Source organism: Plecotus auritus (genome assembly GCF_963455305.1).
Source record: "Plecotus auritus genome assembly, chromosome: 3".
In the NCBI taxonomy this organism is placed as follows: domain Eukaryota; kingdom Metazoa; phylum Chordata; class Mammalia; order Chiroptera; family Vespertilionidae; genus Plecotus; species Plecotus auritus.
In genome coordinates, this window is record NC_137772.1 from 34,966,458 (window position 1) to 34,988,469 (window position 22,012).

Here is a 22,012-nt window from a genome sequence, read left to right on the forward strand (position 1 = left end):
CAAGACAATTGATGAAAACCTAATATATGTAAACCATATCAAAAATTTGCTATAATAGCGAGCATGCATACATACACACACATACACACACATACACACACACACAGAATGTTAAACCCTGCATGAAATCTCTCAACTGCTCTCTAGAGCAGTGGTTCTCAACCTTCCTAATGCCGCGACCCTTTAATACAGTTCCTCATGTTGTGGTGACCACCAACCATAAAATTATTTTCATTGCTACTTCATAACTGTAATTTTGTTACTGTTATGAATCGTAATGTAAATATCTGATATGCAGGATGTATTTTCATTGTTATAAATTGAACATAATTAAAGCATAGTGATTAATCACAAAAACGATATGTAATTATTGTGATCAGGCTGGCAGGCAGAAGCGGTTAGGGGCAATCAGGCAGAGGCAGGTGAGTTCCGATGACTTTTGGTGACACATTCAGTACCAAATGTTGAAATCCAGATCAACATCCTAGCATAGCTGGAGCACCATCTGTGCAAACACCACAAACCTTTTCCCAAGAGATCTTATGCTCTTTCAGAAATGAACCAACTGTGTCAAATACATCACTTGCAGTAGTTGTCGTTTCATTAATATACCTCATGTAAACCAGTAACTGTGAACAGTTTGCAATGTCTGTCGATTCATCAAGCTGGATACTAAATATTGGAAGTGGAGCAGATTTAATTTCCTAGATTACCTGATCAAGAATGTCAGCAGACATGTCATCTATTCTTCTGCGGACAGTGTTGTTAGATAAGGAAATTGCACTCAATTTCGTAATAAATTCGTCTCTGATCATAACTCGAACAATGTCTTTGGCCACTGGCAACAGTAAATACTCAGCAATGGTGTGAGGTTTCATAGCTCTGGTGATTCTGAGTGCCACCAAATATGAAGCTTCAACAGCTGCTACATTTTGTTTGTGGTACTTGCCACCAGTGTCAAGTCTGGCTTTCTTGAGTCCATCAGCTTTGCTTCTAAAATAGTTGGTATTCTCACCAGCAAAGCTCGAATGTTTGCTATCAAAATGGTGTTTTAGTTTGTTCAGCTTCATAGATTCAGCTGATAGAACTTCACAACAAATAACACATTGCGGTTTCTCAGTTCCTGCTGTAATTATTGAGGTAAAACCATACTGTAAAAAATCCTCACTATATTTTCTTAATGTTCTTCCCTACACGATCCATAGTCATGGGATGGTTTGCTAATGAAAATAATATATAACAATAGCTTTAATAATACAAAAGATAATACATGGCATAGTTCAGTCAATACAGTTCATTAAAGTTTCCTATGATTTACCATTCTCTGTGTTGTTTTTATTACATACCTGTTACTATCACAAGGGGGCAGTATTCACATCAACCACAGCTGAATATAAAAATACCGATCAGCATCCAGATTAAGTTCCCATGGTACAGATTTTTTTTTGCAGTAGTTGATGATTTTACAGTACATGATTTTACATTTACCCAGTAATTATAATTCATGAAGTGTCGTTTTACCTTCAATACTGCTGCTTTCAACACAGTAGCTGCTTTTAACAGAGTAGCTGCTTTCAACACAGCAGCTGCTTTCTACACAGTAGCTGCTCTCTACAAGTGTGACTGGTCCACATAAGTACATTATGGTGCCAACCCTGTCACATACACCTATATTTGTACAGGGTGTATGTGATGGGGTTGACGTGATGATGTCATCACGCCGGGTACTCTGCATGTGGGCGGACCCGCCTGGAGACGGATAGAGGAGCAGTGTCTCGGTTCCTAAGACCATCAGAAATATGTGTTTTCTGATGGTCTTAGGCGAACCCTGTGAAAGGGTCGTTGGACCCCCAAAGGGGTCACAACCCACAAGTTGAGAACCACTGCTCTAGCACTTTCAAGGATTAAGACAAAAATGCCCTTCCCATAAGACAGTGTCTGTTTGGCTCCTCCTCCCTGGGTCCTAGGCCCTGGGCCCCAAGGGGTGTCTGGCATTTGGAAGACAGGGCTGGCCTTCTCTGCCTCTCTAGCTTGTCTTCCACCCCCTGACCTTTGGTTTCCATGCTGGCCATTCTGTGCTGCGTGCTGACACCAGCGAACCCTCCCCGCCTTGGCATACACCATTTCCTCTGCCCTTCCCCCCTTCCCCTCCCATTCATGCTTCCAGATTCTGATTAAGGATCCCTTCTCTGTGAAGACTTCCCTACCTCTCTTGGCCTCCCGCCTAATGCCCCTTCTTTGTCCTGCCGTTGCCCTTTGCACATTGTTCTTTGAATCATGATTTACTTGTCTCTCTTTCCCACTAGATACAATTATCTTTGAAAGCAGAGGCTGTGTTTTATTTGACTTTGTGTCACCAGCGCTTATTTTAGTTCCTAGCAGCAATATTTGTGGAATTAATGAATTATTTATGAGTGAATAAAGGCAAGTAAGAAATAAATTTGACTTAGAAATCTCTTGCTCCAGTGTCTGAGAAGATAATAATAAGATTAAGATGGAATAAGTGGGTGTAGAAACAGGCTTTGAGAAGAAAAATGAATTCAGTTCAGACTATGTTGAACATGAGTAAAACTATGGAACATTCAGGCACATAGTTTATAACATTTAAAAAATTTTTATTCAGAGTCTACAAATTGCCATGTACAACACTATGCATTATAAGGGGAGTCATCTTGCCCAGAGGGTTCTGCCCTCAAGCCCTCTCTCAGACAACCAGTTACTCAACAACTAAAAGAGGGAGGGGATCTGAAGCCTAGATCGCTTGTAGGATAACACTGAAGAGCAAGTCATGTTCCAGAGCTTCCCTGGAATCAAACTGAAGCCAGTTTGCAGGTAACAGTGGATTCTTGCTTAGCTCTTTTAACAAAGGAAGTGAGCTTCTAGGGCTCTTCTGTATAATCCTGAGCACAACTGGAATTGCTGTTGGGTTATTTTTTCAGTCATATGTTTTTCTGCATCCAAATTTTATATATAGAACTATTTTAAGAAGTCACTATAAAAAGTTTGCAAAAATAAAAAAAAGCAAAGTGTCTATCATTTAGGAGTTTATATTCTAAAGAAACACACACACACAGAGCATAAAATATAAGTATCATAAAATTCCACAAATTGTTTAAATAATAAAACCTTCACTGTAGCTTGGAAATAGTGAAACATTTGCTAGTATTGAATGGCATAAATAATTATGAATGAATATAGAATTAAATATACCCATAGTTTTGATGCATATATATATGGAGAGAAATATGGAGACACTCCTCTGAAGATATTTAAAAATGTAATAAACTAACCAATCAATATTCTCTCCTTCTGCCCTCCCTTCTTTTCTCTCTCTCTCTCTTTCTGCTATATTGGGTTCCTTCAGGAGACATTAGTTTAGTAGAATGTATGTACTACTAGAGAGATCGGTGATGTGAAATTCTATTTTTCTTTAAAGCGAAGACTGAGATGGTCTACTTTAACTCTGCATTTATTTAGCACATTTACAAAAATAAGTTCACATGGAAACATTAGGAATAAAATTCACAAGTTTACAGGAAAAGAAAGAAGATTCCCTCCCCACCCCTTCTCTAAAGGTCTTGGTAATTAAGTTGTTTTTCTCATGTTACTTAGTCCTATTGCTGAATAGTTATATTTAAAGTATTATTAAGTAGTGGTGATTTGAGCTAACTTAAATACGACTCTTACATATATTATCTGTTTTGACTTACACATGTCTTAATGGTAGCTTAATTTTGTTTTGCTTTTATATATAGTTTTCATTATGAGTATTATAATTTTGATATGAGAGAAAAATGAGAAAAAAGTTACTAATAATTTGATCATTCTTATACAAACATTGCTGATATATTTTTAATTTAGGGCCAAATAGACTCTTTTCTTATTGACTTGGTCTTATGTAAACATTCTGTCTATTTTTATATCATGATTAATTTTCTTAACCATCTTAACTTCTCAATTATTTTAAATACCATATTACTGAATATAAATAATTTTTACATTATTAAACAATCATTTTGTTCTGATTTTTAATTATGTTAAAAATGCTATAAAATCTTTCTGCTTTTATGCATTTTTCATATTTAATACTACTTTTGAACTAATTACAGGCTATGGGGTTACTAAACAGCATGAAAATTATGTCTCTTAATGAGTATGGTCCTAACATTTTAAATTATCAGTACGACCTTATACTATTATTTAGCAAAATTTGAGACAACCTGAGTCACTACTGTTTTTAAATACCTTGTCAATATGCCAAGAGTTTACTTTAATTCAGTTATAATCTACATCTCTTATTAACAAAACGTATTCTTGTTTAACTCTTTTAACAAACATGATTTTCCATATATATGTTTATTATTTTTCTATTTATTTAAGTTATGTCCTCATGAATTTTACAAATTAATCTTCTGAAATTATATTAGCATTTCTTATCAATTTAGATAATCTTATTATACATTTAAACTTCTAGTTTCCTTCATAGTTGTTATTCCCTTTTACTAGGCTTATATATAACTGATTCATGTTATATATATCTCTTATCATATTAATCTCCTTTCTCCCATTGTCGTCTTTTTTACAGCATCTAAATTTTATAGTCAGAGTATAAATATAAGATGGATCCCTTTTGTCAACTCTATCCTATATAATAAAAGGCTAATATGACAAGTGTCCCCTGGACTGGGAGTTCAACCGGGGGCTCAACCAGGGGGCGGGGCCGGCCCACCAATCACCCTCAGCCCCTCCCCCAGGCCAGGTTAAGATTGGCCCTGATTGGGGTGGGCCAAATTTGTGCACTGGCCTCTAGTATTCAATAAGTTCTCAGTTTTATTTTATGTAATTTTTAAATGGTGAAACTTTCATACTGACTCATAAAACAATAAATTTTTATTTTGAATTCTGAAAAAAATAGAAAAAATTAATTTAAGAATGTTTAGTCATTTCCTCATTATATTATCTTTATCTAAAGGTACATCAGTGGTCTTTAATTAAAAATCAATGAACATGGATTTTTTTTTGGGGGGGGCGGGGTTAGGAAATGTTTTCAGTCCTTGACATGAGTAAATGTAAATTGAAACAAAGATGTCTCAAGGAAAACAAAATGTTCATAAAATATGTGTATTATTTAATAAAAAATTATGTATTCTTAATATAAGTCTAAGATTCATATAGTCATTATAATATAGATTTTATGAGACACATGTTTCCCCAACTGGATAGTTTACTTTAAAGATATTTCCCTTTATTCAGATTTTGTTCTTGTCAATCATGGGATATTAAAGTGAAAGTAAAAAAAAAGAGAGAGAAGCTTAGAAAAATTCTATATGGAAAGATCAGTTAGCCAAATGTCAATTTATATGATGGAAGAAGAGGAAATATAATGATATATCCTAGAGATAGGAGATCTCTCCTAGGAGATAGAGTGAACATTATTAGAAACTAGAGGCCCGGTGCACAAATTCGTGCACCAGTGGGGTGCCTCGGCTTGGCCTGAGGGATCGAGCCAAAACCAGCTCTCTGACATCCCCCAAGGGATTCCAGATTGCGAGAGGGCACAGGCCAGGCCAAGGGACCCCACCGGTGCATGATTGGGGCCGGAGAGGGATGTGGGAGGTTGGCCAGCTGAGGAGGGACTGTGGGAGGGCTTCAGGGCGTATCTGGCACATCTTGCTCAGTCTGGATCAGCTGGACCCCAGCAGCAAGCTAACCTACTGGTCAGAGCGTCTGCTCCCTGGTGGTCAGTGCATGTCATGGTGAGCAGTTGAGTGGCCTTAGCATATCACTAGCATATTATGCTTTGATTGGTTGAACAGCCAACCGGTCGACCAGACACTTAGCATATTAGGTTTTTATTATATAAAATATTTTCACCTGAGAAAGATTAAACATGGATAAAAACCTAAAAGCAATAGAATCTCTATTCAAGTGTAGTTGATATTTAAATATTAAAAAACATAAAAAATTCACTTCAGAAAGAATTCTTTTAAAAATATTTAACTTACAATAGATTGTTGAATGGCAGTAGTTAGAGTAGACATTCTTACCTTATACTTGACCTTATGGAAAATATGCTTAATATTTTATGTTGCACTTTAGTTGTAGTTTTTCATAAATACCTTTTATCAGATTTAGGAAATTCCATTATTTGTAGTTTCCTGAGGGTATTTTTAAAAAAATATATTTTATTGATTTTTTACATAGAGGAAGGGAGAGGATAGATAGTCAGAAACATCGATGAGAGAGAAATATCGATCAGCTGCCTCCTGCACACCTCCCACTGGGGATGTGCCTGCAACCCAGGTACATGCCCTTGACTGGAATCGAACCCAGGACCCTTCAGTCCGCAGGCCGATGCTCCATCCACTAAGCCAAACCAGTCAGGGCGTGAGGGTATTTTTAAAAAAATATATATTTTATTGATTTTTTACAGAGAGGAAGGGAGAGGGATAGAGAGTTAGAAACATCGATGAGAGAGAAACATTGATCAGCTGTCTCCTGCACATCTCCTACCGGGGATGTGCCCGCAACCAAGGTACATGTCGACTGGAATCGAACCCGGGACCCTTCAGTCTGCAGGCTGACGCTCTATCCACTGAGCCAAACCGGTCAGGGCCTGAGGGCATTTTTAAAAATGCTTTATTAGGAAAGGTTGTTTACTTTTGTTCAATTCTTTTTCTGCATCTTTAGGTAACTATTTTCATTGTTCTCTTAATGTGCTGCATTACACGAATATTTAAATATGAAAGCATAGTTGTAGGATTTCTTATTTCAGCTCTTCATGTAAAGATCTTGGAAATCCTGTTCTTACAATAAAATGTTAAAAGAGCCCTAGCTAGTTGGACTCAGTGGATAGAGTGTAGGCCTCTGGACTGAAGGGTCCTGGGTTAAATTCCCGTCAAGGGCACATGCCTGGGTTGCGGGATTGATCCCCAGTTGGGGGCATGCAGGAGGCAGCCAATCAATGATTCTCTCACATCATTGATGTTTCTATCTCTCCTTCTCCCTTCCTCTCTGAAATCAATAAAAATACATTTAAAAAAAAAAGTTAAAAGAAAAGAAAACAATGACTTTTCTTGGGCCCATTAGAGAACCAAAGTCGTAGTGAGAATGGCCACCTCAAAATCTAGACAAATAGGCAAAAACAGAGAATCCGAGCTGAGATCAGCTCAGCTAGAGCAGAACCTGTTGGAATCATAAACTGGTAAGAAGAGCTAAATGGTAACTGACCAAATGCTAGAGGTAAAGAGTAGACTAGCATAAAAGACAGAGACACCTGGTCTATATTCTTGGGGGACCCCCTACTTTTACATGGGTCTTATGTGTAGAAATCCCACCAGATGATGTAATATGTCTTATACATGGTAGATATCAATATAAGTATATCAATATTCACTTTAAATATGAACAGTGTACATACACCAATTAAAAGCAGAGATCATTTTTCTCTGTGGCAAAAAAAATCCAAACAAAAGTTTACCTCTATAAGCTACTGCAAAGTATGTAAGTGTAAGTTTTGAAGAAAAATCACCAGAATGTTGTCAAATAAAAATAAAAGAAAATTTTAAACTAGAAAATAATTCAATCAAGGTGTTTTTGAAAATTTCTTAAAGATCATTTTCGGAATAACCTTAGAAAGTGAATCTTAAATAATGGGAACTTTTTGGAAGGCCCATGCTGTAGGTAAGTCCCAATTTATTTGATGGGGCGCAGGAGAAGCCAACTGAGATGAATCTGTACTTCAGCTGCATCAAAGGATGAGTTTTAATGGCTCAAAGTAAATCAACCTGGACTTTAAAATTACACTTAAATCCAAGTATTGGCTTCAATAATTGCATCATTACATTGGTCTTTGTTACTAGATTTCTAGCTATGTCTCTGAAGAGTTAGTTTTAAACACTTTAAATAACATAATTTAATTTAATGGCTCAGATATAAGCTATTCCAAGAAATGTCTTTTTTTTCTGTCATATTATAATTGAGAGCATTTTGAAAACTGGGAAGCATTGCGATTATGGAGAAGTATATGATGCAATGATTATTATTTATATTCCATGATATTTTGCATGCAAGTAATAATTGGTTATTATGGCTTATTTTATTGTCAGAAGTTTAAAGCTGATCTCAGAGTAGCTATGAGTTTTAGAAACATTACTAAAAATGTATAGAGTTCAATGTATACTAGAGTTCAATTATGGACTACCTCATAAGGAAAATACAAACTCCTTTTTTTCCCGTTTCTGTGCAACATAAATTCTTTGTATTATTCTGCTTCTCATGTACATGGAACAGTGTGAGGGAACTGTGAGTATGCCCATTAAATAAGTTTTTGCAATTTTACCTAGAATTCTGGTAGGCATGATAATGGTTAAAAGGTGTTTGGGAGCAACCTAAGTGTCCATTGATAGATGAATGGATAAGAAAATGTTATCTACACTAATAAACTAGAAAGATGCTAATTGACCATACCTCCACTACGCCCACAGCCAATCAGGAGTGATATGCAAATTAACCCAACAAAGATGGTGGGTAAATTTGCATATGCAGGCGGGGCAGGCAGCGCCAGACGCCGCCCTCGGGGTCCAGGCCATGATCCGGGACCTGGGCAGGCGGGGTTGGCCAACGTCTCTGGAATCACTATCTGCCCCCGGGCCGCCTGAGGACACCAGTGGAGCAGCCCCGGGTTGAACATTTTAATGAAAATGGGATGCCTGTGCCCCGCCCCACCACGCTCCATCCCTGGCGAGGAAAGGGCAGTGGGCAGTTAGGAGGCACCGGGGCTCGGAAGGAGCTGGGAGCAACCTGCAGGTGAGCAACCAGGAAAAGGTGCTGAACCATGAGGACGCTGAGGGCTGGCTGATGGAGGTGAGCAAAGGTGCAGATGAGGTGGCTCTCGCAGGGGCTGAGCTCGAAAAGCGCATCGACAGCCTGATGGATGAATCACCTTTCTGAAGAAGGTGCACGAAAAGGAGATCGCCAAGCTGCAGGCACAGATCCAGTACGCTCAGATCTTCGTGGAGATGGACGTGTTCTCCAAGTCTGACCTCTCCACCGTGCTCAAGGACAAGAAGCTGGCTGCAAAGAACATGCAGAATGTTGAAGAATGGTTCAAGAGCCGCTTCACTGTGCTGACTGAGAGCGCTGCCAAGAACACCTATGTGGTGCACATCACCAAGAGCCGCCGCCTGCTCAAGGCCAAGACCCTGGAGATCGAAGCAAGCCAGGGCATGACCAAAGTGCTGGGAAAGCAGCTGCAAGAGCTGGAGGATAAGCAGAACGCCGACGTTAGTGCTATGCAGGACACAAGCAACAAATTAGAAAATGAGTTGAGAACTATAAAGAGTGAAATGGCATGATATTTAAAAGAATACCAGGACCTCCTCAATGTGAAGATGGCTTTGGACATTGACATTGCAGCTTACAGGAAACTCTTGGAAGGTGAGGAGACCCAGCTCAGTTTCACCAGCATGGGAAGCATAGCCAGTGGCTACTCCCAGAGTTCCCAGGTCTTTGGTCCATCTGCCTATGGTGGTTTACAGGCTAGCTAGCTCCTACTTGATGTCTGCTCACTCCTTCCCTTCTTAATACACCAGCCACGTCCAGGAGGAGCAGATCGAGGTGGAGGAGACTATTGAGGCTGCAAAAGCCGAGGAAGCTAAGGATGAACCCCCCTCTGAAGGATAAGCTGAAGAGGAGGAGAAGGAGAAGGAAGTGGCTGAGGAAGAGGAAAGAGAGGAAGAGGAAGAAGGTGCCAAGGAAGAATTTGAGGATGCAAAGGAGGAAGAAGGAGGAGAAGGTGAAGGAGGAGATACCAAAGAAGCTGAGGACGAGAAGAAAGATGAAGGTGCTGGGGAGGAGCAAGCAAACAAGAAGAAAGACTGAGCCTCCCTTTCCTTAATTATTTCAGGAATAATCCTCCCGAAACCAGGTCAACCCCGTCACCAAACAAGCAATTGAGTTCCCGATACTATATGAATTAAGAAGTCAATATATATAACATTCTGAGGTGACTCAGGTTGGACATTAAATGTTGTGCTATGACTTTTCTCCTTATGCAGAGTATCTGTTTGCTTGCAGAGTGGCTTTCTGGCTTGCTGCCAGCCTGTGCATGGTCCATGCTCATGAGTTCAGGATCTATGACAATGTGAATAATTCAGATGTTTACAATAAAAATACATGAATACATTAATTCACTAGTGTTAATGTTAAACTTCATGGAAAAAATAGTCCTTTGAATCTTTGGTAGTTAGAAATTAAAGACCTCAAATCATGTGCAATAAACAGTAAATAAAGTTACACTGAATGACAAAAAAAAAAAATACATTAGGGACCAGGAAACTTTCAAAGAACTGGGGAGCCATTCCCAAATCAGGAAGGGAAGTCACAGGGTGTATATTATTGCTACGAATACAGTATTTCCTACAACTTACAACATATACAATGTAATGTATTAGATGCCTTCCTATCACATGAAGTACGTATTCTCATAGAGTAATACTGGTAGATATGTTATAGTTATGGCAGTATGTCACATCTTACCTATATTAATAAAAGGGTAATATGCTAATTAAACCATGAGACCTTCCAGACGTCCTTCCGGACAAAGCCATGGTGGCAGGGCTGAGGCAGAGGCGGTTAGGGGTGATCAGGCCAGGAGGGGAGGGCAGTTGGGGTTGATCAGGCTGGTGGGGGGGGGCAGTTGGGGGCGAGCAGACCGGCAGAGGGGACCAGTTGGGGGTGATCAGGCCAGCAGGGGGGTGCAGTTGGGAGCAAGCAGGTCAGCAGGCAGAGTGGTTAGGGGCGATCAAGCAGGCAGGCAGGTGAGTGGTTAGGAGCCAGCAGTCCTGGATTGCAAGGGGGTTGTCCGACTGCTGGTTTTGGCCTGATCCCACAGGGGTCCCAGATTGGAAAGGATGCAGGCCAGGCTGAGGGACCACCCCCCCCTTGCATGAATTTCATGCACCAGGCCACTAGTATATATATTACTCAGCAATAAAAAATAAAATATTGATATAACATGGAGGGACCTAGAGTGTATTATGCTAAGTGAAATAAGTTAGACAAAGAAAGATAAATACTGTATGATTTTATTTAAATGTGAAATCTAAATGAAACAAAACAAAGGAATTAACAAAACAAACAAAAACAGACTTATAGATACAGGTTCCAGAAGTGAGAGGGAAGGATGGTGAAAAGTTAAGGGGAATAGGAAGCACAACTTCCAGTTATAAAATCAATAAGCCACAGAATGTTGTGTACAGCACAGGGAATATAGTCAATAAACCTGTAATAACTTTGCACGGTGACAGATGGTTACTAGACTTATTGGGGTAATCACATCATAAGGTATATAAATGTCAAATCAATATGCTGTACACCTGAAACTAATATAATATTGTATGTCAGCTATACTTTAATAAAACATTTTTTAAAAATGGTATTTGTGGCTTAACCATTTCAGCAAAATCTTCCAATGTAACTTACTTGCTGTATTGGAACTAGAATTCATGATTGCATGTTTCCATTACAAAAAAGTAAGTACAAAAGAGGAAATCAGTCTCTGGAAACAGGATTCATGTTGAGCAGTCTTGAGGCACTATATAAAATTAATGTTCTTTTCACTTATCAGCTCTTCCAAATCCTCCCTGTTCTTTAGAAAATGGAAACATGAAGTACAAAACTCCCACTGTAATTACTACAGATAATTGAAAAGGCTTTTTTGACCTGGTTTGTGTGTGTGAGTGTGTGTGTATATGTGTGTGTGTGTGTGTGTGTGTGTGTGTGTGTGTGTGAGAGAGAGAGAGTGTGTGTGAGTGCTGCTAAAAAAAAAAAAAGCTTGTTTCTAAAATCAATGCAGAAAAAGACCTGCAAAGAGCTTCCCTTGAAAGCAACACAAATAAAATTTTCTAAAAAATAAAGTAACATGGATAATCTCCTTTATCCTTCTAAGTAGCCAGTTATGAACATGGCTGTTTTAGGCTCCTGGTCTATAGGATCTAGCTTTTCAGGATGATTCTCTGTTATAGTTGGTGTATGAAAAATAAAGAAAAATAGCTCTTTTTTATTGTTATTCTGGTTTTATAGTCCAGTTTTTGATATAGCAAGTTGTTTAACCTCTAATTTCTAACATACACTCACATAGCTTATCATCGATAATACTGTATGAACATAGGACAAAATATATAATTGCATGGAAACATCACCTTATTCACAATTAACAAGTTATTATCTATGGTTTTTCTTTCTCCAAATAATGACACTATGGGAGGCAAAAAATATACCCAAGCCCCAATGTGTCTAGAAAGTGTGCAGAAAGCTTAAGTAGCTCATTTCTAAAAAGTTCACTTCATTATCACCCCACATTTTCTTTGGAGACATTTGCTTTTAGTTACATTCAAGACACTGGGTCTCAGAGTGAAGAATCATTCAAGGGAATAATTTAGATAGGTGGGTCTACACTAGTATTCTATTTATTCTAAACCATATCATTAAAGAAGAATAAGCCTAGTGAATATATGGCATAGCTCTTTGCCTGTATGTCCAAACCCATAGCAATTTATAAAGACATGGAAGTTTGATTGTTTCCTAGGTTCCAGGACTATTTTCCAAATACTATCTTCTCACAAAGGGTTTATGAAGTAAATGGTGTTATTATCCCCTATGCAGAACAATAAGAAAACTGAGGCACAAATTGATTAATTATTCAAGGACTTGAACACCACCTGCCTATACCAGTGTAAAAACTCCTTATCACCAAGTAATGTTGCCTTCCCACATCAAAGACAATAAGAGTTCAAAACATGACAGAACAATATAAATTATTTTCAAGTTTTGGTATCTTAAGATGGAAAATGCCAAATATTTTCACCAGCAGGAGGGGCTAAGGGGAAGTGAAATAAAAGCCAGAGTTACTTTTTCTAAAATAGAAATGTCTGGACAGTTATTTCTTATTAAAATACTATTGTAATTTTTATTTAATTGAACTTGTCCTGAACATGTAAAATTGCCTGCACAAATTCAAGCCAAAGAACCATCTGTTTTCTTTCCTGTAATGACTTTGTGAGCATGTATTGTTTCCAAATTTGTGTAGAATTCCCAAGAGTCTTGTAGAGACATACTAAGAACTCCATGGTTACAGCTAGAACACCAGATCGTATTTCATTTTCTGATCACTGTGAAGAAAGCAAGAGGCTTTATTTGTTTGTTTATTGAATTTATTGGGATGGCATTGGTTAATAAAATTATACAGATTTCAGGTAGATATTCTAGAATACATCATCTGTATATTGTATTGTATGTTCACCATCCCAAGTCAAATCTCCTTCCATCACCATTTATCTCCCCTTTATCCTCTTAAACCTCCCCCCAGCCCCCTTTCCCTCTGGTAACCACCATACTGTTATCTGTGTGTATGTGTTACAGAATTTACCAGGCGACCGGAAAATACACACACAGGAGTACTCAGAGATACAGGAAAAACCCATTTATTTCCAGATATACTAGTACCATGAGCAAACCAATATGGAGGAAGCTTTCTCTTTATACCCTTTAGTTTCTTTGTCCCCCATACATGGATCAGACTTCTGGACCTTTCGCAGGCTTTGCAAAAAGCTCCGTGTGTTGGGATGGGGGACATGAGACCACACCTAAAGGCCTGGCCTGGCGCCAGCGCTGATAACCCCCTCTGGGGGTTGTGTATTGTGCATGGTTTATGGCCTCTGTAAAATGTGAGTATTTAGGTAAATAGGTCTTGCAAGACCAGATAATTAAGGAAGGGGCAGTGACTATAGGCTAACAGGAATGTGCATTAGAGATACTAATTAACTAGGTACAGAGTCAGGCTGCTAGCCCCCCTCCAACCCCCCAAAATGGCTTATTTTCCTCATCATATGAGTATTTTTTTTCTTTTTAACTGTGTTAGAAGAAAGGAAGAAAAAGGTAAAAAATCAGCATACGTTTTGGGCATCTTATATGTAAAGTCAAATCTATTTAAACTGACATGTTCTAAAATCGGTTGCAAATATAAAGTCTTGTAATCTTTGGTTTCAACATTAGAAAACATGCAAAGGGACTTGGTATTTTCATTAAGATTTTCTGGGGAAAAACACAATACTCTTGTCAGGTAAGCTGGTTTCTGTGATTTAGTCCATCTTTGACCCACTTTTCATGTTATTCACAAACACTTCTTATTCTCAGAAAAGTACTTTCTGAAATATGGTACTTTCAAAGTTTATTATAAGAAAGTGTTTCTTTATTACTTGTATTAGACCTAATCATAGATATAGTAGTACTTTCAAAGCTTATTATCAGAAAATGTTTCTTGTTTAATTTTATTAGACCCAGTTATAAATACCCATAGAGCTTTATGTAAAGATATGTATGCATGCAGTAAAACATGTTTACTTTATCATCTTTATACTTTTATATTTGCACGTCTACATAGTACTATGAAGCAAACAAATGTGAAAAGAATCAGGCTTGAAATTTAAAATTTAATAGAATTTAATTGTTTTCCATCACATAATGGATCGAAAACAATATGGAACTTATTGCCTATGCTCTAAACCATCAGGTGTATGTTGAGGTCTCTAGCTAGAGCCACCTGCCCTCTTGTTGGCTCTGATAGAGATCACACAGCAAACCCAACATTTTAAACTGAGTCTGTATGTGTAAATAAATTTTGATGTGTATATAAACACACAAATGTAAACCTAGCCATTTATGTATAATGGGTGAGCAATTATTTATACTGCACCCTCTATGATACAACCAACTTATATGTCTGCTAGGATAGTCTGTTAACTAACATTGTCTGCATGTCATTTATATTTCAGAATATAAAGATAGTGCCACAGCATCAGAAAAAATGGGGTTCATAATAGTCACCGACAGACTTTTGGTTTATTCCCCACTTCACTCACTGTTATTCTCTCCTGTATTAATTTTGACATTCTCAATATCCACGTAAGTTATCTCTATAACATCCCAGCCTCTTATTTTCTTATCTTCCTTCCTGTTTCAATTATGCACTTGCATGTTTGGAGATATAAATGCATAGTGTGCTTTGTAAAAATAGAATACACTATGTCATTAGAAGTGTATGAAAAGACTAATTCAGCAAGATATTTTAGACAGAAGAATCCTATCTAATAAAAGAGTAATATGCAAATTAACCATCACATATAATATGCAAAATACACCCACCAGCCATGCCCACCAGCCAATCAGGAGCGAATATGCAAATAAGCCCAACCAAGATGGCTACGGCCACAGAGAGCAGGAGGGAGGCTTGGGTTTCCCCAGCAATGGAGGAAGCCAAGCTTTCCACCCGCCCTTGCCAGCCTAGGCCTCCACTCAAGGCTACAAAGTTTCAATGATAGAAGATACATAAACCCAAACAGAAATGGTGGCAGTCACGGAGCTAGAAAGAGCAGGAGGCTAGGGTTGCCCCTGGCGATGGAGGAAGCCAAGCTTTCCGCACACCCTGGCCGGCCCAGGCCTCGCTTAAGGCTACAAAGTTTCAATGATAGAAGATACATAAATCCCAACAGAAATGGCTGCCGCCACGGAGCAAACAGAAGGCTTGGCTCCACTCCAGGTTACAAAGTTTCAATTGTAGAAGATAAATAAACCCAGATCCCAGGGCCTCCACTTGGGTCGCCAGGGGGCGTGGCCGGCCTGCAAACCACCACAGGCCCCTCACCCATGCCGCCCCATGCCCCAAGGGAACCCTCACCCTGATCTGGGACACCCTTCAGGGCAAACCAGCTGGCCCCCACCCATGCACCAGGCCTCTATCCTATCTAATAAAAGAGTAATATGCAAACTGTCCATCACTCCAACATACAAGGTGGCTGCCCCAATGTGGTCAAAGATCCTGCCCCCATGTGGACACAAGATGGCCACCACAAGATGGCCAGCAGGGGAGGGCAGTTGGGAGGAACCAGGCCTGCAAGGGAGGGCAGTTGTGGGCGATCAAGCCTGAAGGGGAGAGCAGTTAGGGGTGACCAGGCTGGCAGAGGAGGGAAGTTGGGGGTGACTGGGTCTGCAGGGAAGGGAAGTTGGGGGGGACTCAGGCCTGCAGGGGAGAGCAGTTGGGGGGACCAAGCCTGCAGGGGAGGGCAGTTAGGGGTGACCAGGCCTGCAGGGGAGGGCAGTTAGGGGTGACCAGGCCTGCAGGGGAAGGTAGTTAGGGGCAAACAGGCTGGCAGGGGAGCACATGTGGGCACAGGGGCATGTCCTACGGGGTCACTTGGACAGTTTGCTGATGACATGAATCAGGGCTGCGTTCTCATCCTTGAAGCGCTGGTTGTCAGCCCGGAGGTTGGACAGGCCCTTCAGCTCCTCTTCCAGCTCAGCGGCCTTGCGCTCCAGGGCCCTGTGCTCAAATCTCTCCAGCTCCAGGAGGGCCGGCCTCTCTGCAGAGTGCTCCTGCCTCTGCGTGGTGTGCTCAGGCACCACCTTGAGCTGTGCCAGCTGTGGCGTGGTCTCAGTCAGGGCCTCATCAAGTCTCTCATTCTCAACCCACAGCTCTGCATAGAGCTTCCTGAAGCCTCCCTTGGGCTCTTTCAATTCAGGCTGGGTTTCTGAGTTGAGGGCCCGCTGTCTCCTGGGGAAGGGCTGGATTCTGGGATGATGTCGGCTGGCTTCGCCTCCTACCCCTCTGCAGGCCCTCTCCTCTCCTTGCCAACTCTGCAGTGCTCCCTGGAGGCCTGTGGTCCCTGTCCCTGCCCGTCAGGTGCTTCTACTCTCTAGGCAGGGCCATCAGAATTTTCATCCCTAGGGACTCAGGGCTGCCAGGAAGGGTCCAGGCTCTGTGTGCCCTGCTCTTGATCGGGATGGGAGAATCCAATCAGCGGCAGGCCGGCAGGGTGGAGGGGCTGTGGGGTTAGCCGCCAGTCCCACCCCCTGATCGGGCCAGTTCACTGGCCACAGTGGGTGTTATAGCGACCAGTCGTTATGGCTTTTTATATATATAGACTAGTGGCCCAGTGCATGAAATGCATGCACATTAAAAGGGAATTAATTAGAGAAAATATTTTAATATTGCTATTTGCCCTTTCTCTATATTAGAAGTGTCAGAGATGAAAGAAAATTAGTAAAATGTATATGAAAATCTCCCTCCTGTCAGAGTCTGAGGTGTGCTGTGGGACCCAAGTCAAGTCTCCACCCACCCGTGCACACCTCAAAATCACATGAGACCCAGACCTGGCCAGCCCCACCCCATCAAGCCCCACAAGGTGGGGGGCCCAGCCTCAGGTCCCCCAGACCGGCGCTGGGCAGAGGGCACAGCCTCAGGTCCCCTAGCGCAGCCTCAGGTCCCATGGCACTGATGCCAGGGCAGGGGGCACGGCCTCAGGTCCCTGGACATGGCGCCAGGGTGGGCAGTGTGGCCTCAGGTCCCCTGGCCTCAGGTCCCCCAGCCCTGGCACTGGGGCGGGGGGCATGTCCTCAGGTATCCCAGCCTGGCCTTAGGTCCCCCCAGTCCTGGCGCGAGGGCGTGAGGGCGCGAGGGCGCGAGGGCGTGAGGGCGCAACAACCATTTGCATATTAGCTCTTTATTATATAGGGCTAGAGGCCCAGTGCACAAAATTTGTGCACTCGGGGGGGGGGGGGGGCGGGTCCCTCAGTCTGGCCTGCGCTCTCTCACAGTCTGGGAGTCCTTGAGGGATGTCTGCCTGCCGGCTTAGAACATCCCTCTCACAGTCTAGGAGCCCTCGCTCCTTACCACCTGCCTGCTTGCTGCTCCTTACATCTCAGCTCACTGTTCCTTAGTGCTGCCAAGGAGGTGGGAGAGGCTCCTGCCACTGCAGCTGCACTCGCCAGGTGTGAGCCCAGGTTCTGGCTGAGCAGCACTCCCCCTGTGGAAGTGCACTGACCATCGGGGGCAGCTCCTGTGTTGAGCGTCTGCCCCCTGGTGGTCAGTGTGCATCATAGCGACCAGTCGTTCTGGTCATTCCACCATAATGGTCGCTTAGGCTTTTATTATATACTAGTAGCCCAGTGCACAAAATTCGTGCACTGGGGGGGGGGGGTTGTCCCTCAGCCCGGCATGTACCCTTTCCAATCTGGGACCCCTCGAGGGATGTCCAACTGCTGGTTTAGGCCTGATCCCTAAACCAGCAGTCGGACATCCCTCTCACAATCTGGGACTGCTGGGTCCTAACCACTCACCTGCCTGCCTGCCTGATCACCCCTAACCACTCTGCCTGCCAGCCTGCTTGCCCCCAAATTCCCCCCCCCCCGCTGCCCTGATCACCCCCAACTGCTCCCCCACCAGCCTGCTCGCCCCCAACTGCGCCCCCGCAGGCCTCCTTGTCCCCAACTGCCCCCTGCCGGCCTGATCGCCCCCAACTGCCCTCCCTTCCTGGCCTGATTGCCCCTAACCACCTCTGTCTTGGCCCCACCACCATGGCTTTGTCCAGAAGGACGTACTGAAGGTCTCCTGGTCTAATTAGCATAGTACCCTTTTATTAGTATAGATAGAGGCCTGGTGCATGGGTGGGGGCCAGGTGGTGTGCCCTGAAGGGGGTCCTGGATCAGGGTGGGGGCCGGCCAGGGTGAGGGGCTGATGGCCGTTTGCAGGCTGGCCATGCCCCCATTGGGGTGAGGGTCCCCGCTGGGTGGCGTGGCTAGCCTGGGTGAGGGGCTGAGGGCCATTTTCAGGCTGGCCACACCTCCTTCAGGGTGGGGGTCCCCTCTGGGGTGTGTGGCCGGCCTGGGCAAGAGGTTGAAGGCTGTTTGGGGGTGGTTTGCAGGCCGGCCAAGCCCCTGGCTTTGACTGGAAGGATGTCCGGAAGGTCTCCTGGTCTAATTAGCATATTACTCTTTTATTAGTATAGATATGAATTTACCATTAAGTACAAATGCTAGTAAAAGTCATGCAAAAAGAGTATTCTTTAGGAATGTGTGAAATAGCTGTTTGGACAACCATACCTACTGATTATCAGAGCTTGATGATGCTAACTTAAAAATTGCTGTACAATTTCTATGTAATATTTTTATTTCAAATATATCAGGATGAGCCTGGGTCAAGCCAAATCAAGGCATCATATATGTTTTTCATGCAATGCAGTTACTTCTTTGTTTTTCATTCTCCAGAATGTGAGACTATAACTTCCTGTTGTTTTACGTTACCCAGTCGGTGTTTAGTGATGGCATCCCTGGAGTACTACCACATTTAGAAATTTAGATTCTTTCCCTCCCCCTATTGCAAATTCTCTGCATGGTGTTTTAATTGTGGATTTTGTGTGTTTTTGGAGTGGTGTCTCCCTGATGGGAAGAATTTTCTATTCAAAGATGACTATGTTGAGAATATTAGAAAAAGACACAGAGCACTTGTATTTTTTAAAACTTCTTTCTATAATTCAGTTTTTCCTTCTGGTGGCATATTCATCTGCACTAATTTTTCTTTCCTTTTTTTCTTTTCTAGGTCATTTATCCATGTCATCTCCATGTGTTAATGTCTCCTTCTTACTCTCTCTCCCTCCTCTTCTTTCCCACCCCGTTTCTTGCTCCTGACCATCTCTGTAGTCACTTTCCTGCCTTCTCCTTTCTGCACAGGGGCTCTGTCAGCCTGTGTGGTAGTGGAAGAGTTGGTGGGGCACTGAAGCATACAGAGAGAGAGCAAGAAATGGCAGGACAGGTGGAGAGCCTGATTCTTCAGTGTATCCAACCTGAGACTAAACCCATCCCTTGTGTTTTAAATTTTAGTTACTATATATTTTTTTTATTTCAACAGGAAATTTCATGAATATTTTCAAAATCTGCTTGATAATTCTTTATAGTTTCTTTGTCCATATATTTTCAAGCTATTTTTTAGCTCATTAAATATAAAACCATAGCTATTAGATAGTCTACCTTTGACAAATCAAATGTCTTGTTTATTTAATATTTTTTCCCCATTAGATCACAAGGCTTTGCTTATGGATATAGTCTATTTGCCTTGTGTTTAGTTATTTTTGTGTCTGGGTTGCATTCTTTTCTTGACATTTGTTTGTGGGACTATTTGGGGGCCAGGAATGAGAAGGCTTTTTTTAGGGAGGGTCTTCATTTGTATCTGCCATGCAACTGAGAGATGTGGCAGCCAAGATCACTCCCAATAGCATTCTAGGCTCTACTCAGTATGGCTCTGGAATGCCAACTCACAGGAAAACACCTTGTCTTTTTTTTATTTGGACAGGCAATTTTTCACCTCTGCACAGTTCCAGACAGGTGATTACCCTTGCACTCCTGGGCTTGCCAGGGGTGGTGTGAGGAATGGCAATTTCTGTTCATGTTTACTCTGAGGAAGTAGCCTTTTGGGGGTCCCAATTTATGGGAGAAACATCTCCTATTATATGCTTCACCTAATCTGTCCTGGGGTTAATTTGATTACAGCACACTGTGCATTTTTTTTTTTCTCCTGATTTGGCAAATGTTTTCAGGGCAAAATCAGATTCTGTGCTCAATTTACCTCTGATTCACCAAACTTTTCCATGCTCGCCTAGTTTTTTGAACTGACAAATTCCACTTTCTCTTCAGGATGAGGGTTCATTCAAGTCCTCAGCCTGCCATGCTATTTGTATCAGATACAGTCTTCTATTGGGCAATGGAGTAGTCTCATAGGTGCAGTCTTTTCTTTGTCTTTTCCTCTGGGAAGAAGGAGAGAGTTGTTTAGTAGTATTAGATAAAATGCACATCATTAGATCAGAGGATCAGACAGAGTTCAGATTTATTTTTAATCTTGTTTTCCTGCTTTATTGAGGTATAACTGACAAATAAAATTGTATATATTTACAGTGTATGACGTGCTAATTGAATATACATATACTTTGTGAAATGATTAGCACAATCACATTAATCGGGTTAATTCACTCCACATAATTACCTTTATATTTGTTGTAGTAAGAATACTTAAGATCTGTTCTCAGTAAATTTCTAGTATTAGTAACTACTATAGTCACCAGGCCTTCTATTGGATGCTCAGAGCTTACTTATCGGATGACTGAAGGCTTGTACCCTTTGACCAGCATCTCCCTATATGCCCCACCTCCAGGCCCTGGTAACCACCATTCTACTCTCTGTTACTTTGAATTCAACATTTGTGTGTTTTTTTTTAGATTCCACAAAAAGTGAGATCACTCAGTATTTCTTTCTCTTAGCATAATGTCCTCTAGGTTTATCCATGTTGTTGCAAATGGAAGGATTTCCTTCTTTCTTGTCTGAATAACATTCCATTGTATATATACATACCCCATCTTCTTGACCCATCCATCTGTGGACAGAAACAGGTTGGTTCTTCATCTTGAGTGTTGTGAATATATGAATACTGCTGCAATGAACATAGAAGTCAATATAGCTCTTGGAGAGACTATTTTTAAAAACTTGAATGAGATAGAGATGTAGCTGCAGGGAGGGCCCCAGCCAGGATAACCAGGTTTGAGGTGAGGTATAAATCTTTTTACTGATCCTCCTGAAAAGCTCCCCAGCACATGTGGTAGCCAGCTGGTACCATTTTTTTTTCTATCCTCTCAGATACTCCTGCTCTCCATTTTTAAAAGGAATTCTGAAATTCCAATCCTCTTAACGTTTTCTCTTCCGGGCATTCTGATTTTGTAAGGTTGTGTTTATTCTTATTCAGATGTAAAGAACCAAATGCCTTCTCCAATCCTTTCCAGTCCTGCAGTAAAATGTTCCAAAGGATGAAATGCTTGATGTTCTAACTCACTGTCTCTTAAAGGGGTGTGGTGGTGCAATGTTTTTTTTGCATCTGTGAAGCAACTAAATGCAAATTGTGTTCCAGAGTCATTGTTGCTAGTAAAACAAAACAAACAAAGAAAACAAAACAAAACAAAACAAATGGACACAAAGATTTCCAAATGCCCTTTGGGGTCAGTACCATCCCCAGTTAAATTACTGTGGCAAAATATCATTCGATTTAATTTGGAAGTGTTGTTTCCTAATTCAAGGAGTGGTTGTTAGAGGTGCATTCATGCCTGATGTCTGAGGAGTGGGTGAAAAGGAAATACTA